The following is a 5499-nucleotide window of genomic DNA, read 5'->3' as shown; positions in this document are numbered from 1 at the left end:
CATGACCACAAACCATAGAGAACTTCTTAGTGCTTCCTGGCAGTCGTCCCTCATCTCTCACTCCCTGAGACCATTTCACACTTTTTCCTCTAAAATAGCTCACACCTCTTCTCAGTTACCATGCTCAGGCTAAGATCTTGCTTCCTAAGTCACCAAGAAAAGAAAACCCCTCAAAACAGACCCTCTGCTAGATCCTACACATATTTATACTCACCTGCAACCAAGCCCATCCACTTGGCCTTACCTTGGGTCCTTGATGAACCATCCAGGTTCCCACTAAGGTCAGCCTTCACATGTGTCCTAGATCCCATCCCCTCCTGCCTACCACGATTATTTTTCTACATTCTCCATCTCTCCTCTACCATCATATTCCAGATCATTCTCATTGGCTCACAAATGTCTCTTAGTTCTCTCTTTGAGGAAAGTAAAAAAGACTTATCTTGATTCCCGTACTCCTCTATCACACCATTTTCTCCTTCCCTTTACATAAAAGTACCTTCAAAGAGGGGTTCATACTGCCATTTCTCTCTTCCTATTCCCACTTGATAGCATTCCCATCAGGCTTTTGCCCCACCTTGCACAAAGCTCCACACTGCTAAAGCCAGTGGAAATGATGGGTCCTCATCTCTAGTGGCTGCACTTGACACTGAGTACCAGGACTCGACCCTTTATACCTCCAGGTATGCCAACGGCAGTGCAGCCACCAGCCTTATGACTTTAATTCCATCTCTTCACGCTGATGTCTCTAACTTCCCCCCAACACACACACACTGAATACCTTGAATTTCCAGTGCCCTTGCCTACTCCTTCTTCTATCATAGCACTTAGCACCTTCTAAAATCCTATGTAATCACATATTGCATTGATTGTTGACTGTCTAGAAGCCAGGCTCTCCTAAGACAGGGGTCCTTGCCTATTTATTAACTAATGTATCCCGAATGCCCAGAACAGTTCTGGGCCCATAGTAAGTGACATTGATCTTTGTTTTTTTTTAAATATATATTTCTTTATTGATTTCAGAGAGGAAGGGAGAAGGAGAGAGAGATAGAAACATCAATGATGAGAGAGAATCATTGATTGGCTGCCTCCTGCACACCCCCTACTGGGGAACGAGCCTGCAACCCAGGCATAAGACAGGGGTCCTTGCCTATTTATTAACTAATGTATCCCCAATGCCCAGAACAGTTCTGGGCCCATAGTAAGTGACATTGATCTTTGTTGTTGATGCCTCCCCACACTTCCAGGCCTAAATCCCTGCAGAGCCTCTGGTCTGGCCTGGAACCTCTGTGGCTCACTGTGACTCTTCTCTAAGTCCCTTCTTCAGTACTTAGTGTGCTCACCTTGTCCTCCACCTTCATGCTTTCTTGTCTCTCCTGTGTTGTGTTTGTTCTCCTTAGCTCCTCCTCCCTGACACAACCTATTGGTTTTGGATATTACTTGTCTCCTTCCACTAGAATGGAAGTTCCCTGGGAAAATCATTTACATGTTTTTTCACTGCATGTCCCCAACACACTAAACCATGCCCAAGTATATATTTGTGAAAAGGACTTACTTAGAAAGTCATATTATTATGTTCTCTGTGATCAACTTAGAAGACAGTGCTGCATCATCGTGACCAACCTCATCCAATATCCTAGAGACCACAGAGACCCCTCTCAGTCCCAGTGCTCCCACTCCACACTCCTCATTGCTGTGGCCGCCTTGAGTCTTAATCCTCAATCATCACCCAGCCAAACTCAGGGCGGCCACCTTGTTCACTCTCGGTTCTGCCTTCTGGTGGAATGAATGCTGATGTCTAGCACAGTGCCTATCACAGTCTAGATGCTCCCCAAACCCATTAATTCCTTTGTTCCTCATATATTTATTGAATATACCATATACCTAACACTGTTGTTCTAGGCCAATATAATTGTGCTTCCACTCTTTTGGGGAGGTGGATAATAAATAAATAACCCAATAAATATATCATATGTTTATGGAGATAAATAAAGCAGATAAAGGCAACACAGAATTCTGGGTCTGGGGATGGGATGATGTGGAGAGTATATTTTCATGTGGAGTGGTCAGAGAGGCCTCCCTGGGTAGGTGATACTGTGGTGAGCTATGTGAATTTCAGATAGAAGGGACACTCCTGGAAGAGATAATGGTGAATGCTAAGGTGTGCTTGGAGTCTTCAGAGAAGAGCAATGAGTCTAGTAACCTGGAGCTGAGTGAGTGGGAGGGCCCTAGTAGGGAGAGAGTGGCGTGGAGGAAGTATAAAAGGAAGAGGATTCCCCAGAACTGGAACTGAAAGGGAATGTTCCGAGGCTGGGGAGAAGTGGGAAGAGGAGAAGAACCAGAGGGAGGAAGAAGAGATGGATGAGGGTACCAGCAGTGGGTACGCAGGGCAGCTTCCCAGAAGGGCTGCTAGGGGGCACTAGGTCCCCAGGAGACATGACAGAAGTGGCTGGGTGGAGCGGCAGGCAGACAGTGCCACTGGGCCTGAAGGGGCCTTGACATCGGCTTCCTGACAGTGGCCCCCAAACTGCAGCATGATGTCATTGAGGGCACCTCTGAGGTGACTGACCTTATGGTGGGTGCTGGGAGCACAAAACAGAACTGAACTTAAATTTTGGAAAATAAAGGAAGTTATATTTCTTGCAGTTCCAAAGGTATGGGCTGAGAGTCACACTTTCTGCTTATTCTACGTACATTAGAATAAGAGAAACATGCTGTGGTTCCATCTCTTGTCTTGTCTTTGCCCCTGGATATTGGCATATTTTTCTTACAACAAAAATGAGAAAAGTTGTCTTACATGAGAGCTCTGCTCTGCTGTTGCTTAATCTGAAAGGGACCTCAGAGTGTGAAATCACTGACTTCTCCACAAGACATGGAGTCCAATAGAATTTCTGCCAAAAAAACCAAAACAAAAACAAACAAACTAAAAACAACAACAAAATCCCAGGAACACATCCATCCTGAGTATCAGAGCCCAGGAATTATTCATATCCCCTGCAGCTCTGGCAGGAGACCATATTCCTGGGATTCAGGGCATCTGAGATATTTTGTGGTGCTACAGTAACATCGGGTAATAGACATGAGCAAGAACAATGGAATTATTCAATGAAGGTATCTTTCATTTCTTTTTAAGATGCAAAGAGGCCCAAGTTAAGACTGATAATTTCCTTCCTTCTTCAGAAATTGCTGTAGCTAATCTGTGTGTTTTAATCTCAGTAAAGGAAGTGCAGGTTCTCATCTCATTCAGGAGCTGGGGGTCACTAGGAGGAGTTTTATTTAAGGAGCTGAGGCTGGGGGACTCAAGAGAGCACTTTGTCACATTCACTAACCTAGAGCTTTCATACAGTGCCAGGGTGGGCCACAGACTCAGAGAAGGTTCAGCATTTGCTCCTGGAAAATACTAGGTAGCCGGGAAATTGGAAGTACCCAGCTGTATTTGGATTGCCTCCAGATTTTGTTTCTTTGAACTTTTCTAAATTGCAAAGCATTAGGATAAGTGAATCGATTGTTGACAAGTCTTAATATCCTAAATCCTAGTGATCTTACCATCTCCATTTTTTTTAATCTCTCTCGGATGCAGCAGAATCAAGCATAGAACAAATCTCCTTGTTTTCCCCTTTAAAATGGAGAGAATCAATGAGCCCCATTTGGGAGAGGTGATGGGGAGACTGAGACCAATGACAACTGCCCATAAGGGGCCAATTAGTGCTTTCTCGTAGGTGGCAAAAGAAAAAGACCCAGTCAGCTAGTGGATCACACCGAATGTGTCTCTAGTTATTGACAGTTAAATTCACCTCTCTAGACACCAGCTTTCCAGAAGTGGCTCACCATTCTCCCAACTCATATCCAAGCTAAGGAAAGAATGCAGGTCACTTTCACTTGGTGCATGCTTGACCTGAACCAGACTGACTATAGGCATCGGAAGGAAGCTGGGATCCCTTATGTGAGAAGGCTTGTCTGGGGCATCATAGGATTGCCATTATGGTATAAACCATGTCTTGAGAGAGCCAGACAATGTCCTAATGTCCATTTGGATGAAAAACAGACAACAATGGTGATGCTGATCACTTTTGTATATCAAGGAATCTGGGAGAGAGTGCAGATCATGTGACAAGCATCAGTGTCCAAAAAGGTCTTGTGCCACTGGGATAGGGACCAGATACCATTGCGATTTGTTCAAGATTGTGAACACAGCATAATCAATACTGGCTGGAGTTTGTGGGCCAAATTGTAAAGAGGAGAGACTGAGGCAGTGAGCCAACCAATTAGAACATGTAGGAAATTGTGGGGTCCCCCACTGGGGCAGCGATTAAAGACATGAGAAGAAACAAGAATTGGTCAGTGATTGGATGTATAAGGTAAGGAAGAGAGGAAGCAAATACAGAGAAAGTGATTTTCAATTTAAAGTATGAAATGGAGGTTGTAATCAAGACAGAAAACACAAGAAACACTTCTGAATTTGGGGGTGGTGCAGTTGTGTTTTGACACTTCAAGCCTAAAATACTTGTAGGATATCCGCATGTAGATGAATCTAGTATTTAGAGGTCAGGAATCAAGAAGTAGATTTTAGATCATGGCTAAATTCATAGAAAGGAAAGACAATACCTAAGGTCATAATATGGTAAAGGGGAAGGCCAAGGATAGCATGTGAGAGGGGGGAAGAGAAAGAGGGAGAAGGAGGAGCCATTAGAGTAGGAGAACCAGAGGTACTATTGCAAAAGTCAAGAAAAGACAATGATAAACTTCACAGATTTTGATACAATGAAGACTCAAAAGATGAAAAGGACTTGGTAGTGAGGTTGTGAAGCCTGGCAAGTGATGGTGTCAGGGGACATGGCAGAGGGCCAGGGACAGGCTGCAGAGTCCTTGCATGTGCAGGGCAAGGGGTCATGTTCTGCCTCAGGCCCTGGCTCCAGCTGTGCCTCTGACTGGGCTGCTCTCTCCCAGGTTTCCCTGTGGCTTCCTTGGCTCACTCCCATGCTTCCTTCAGGTCTTCATTTTTTTAAATTACATTTTTAAATTACAGTTTATATTCAATATTATTTTGTATTCATTTCAGGTATACAGTATAGTGGTTAGACAATCATATACTTTACAAAGTGTTCCTCCTGATATTTCAAGTACCCACCTGGCACTAGTCATAGTTATTACATTATTATTGTCTATATTTTGATGCTGTACTTTACATCCCCATGACTGTTTTGTGACTACCAATCTGTAGTTCTTAATCCCTTCACCCTTTTCACCCAGCTCCCCAACCCCACTCCCCTCTGGCAACCCTCAGTTTGTTCTCTATATTTATTAGTCTGTTTCTCTTTTGTTCACTTTCACATTACACATATAAGTGAAATTACATGGTATTTGTCTTTCTCTGACTTATTTCAGTTACTGTTATACCCTCTAGATCAGTGATGGTGAACCTTTTGAGCTCGGCTTGTCAGCATTTTGAAAAACCCTAACTTAACTCTGGTGCCATGTCACATATAGAAACTTTTTGATATT

This window comes from Myotis lucifugus, unplaced genomic scaffold (assembly GCF_000147115.1).
Source record: "Myotis lucifugus unplaced genomic scaffold, Myoluc2.0 scaffold_19, whole genome shotgun sequence".
Classification (NCBI taxonomy): Eukaryota; Metazoa; Chordata; class Mammalia; order Chiroptera; family Vespertilionidae; genus Myotis; species Myotis lucifugus.
This window is presented reverse-complemented; position numbering follows the sequence as displayed.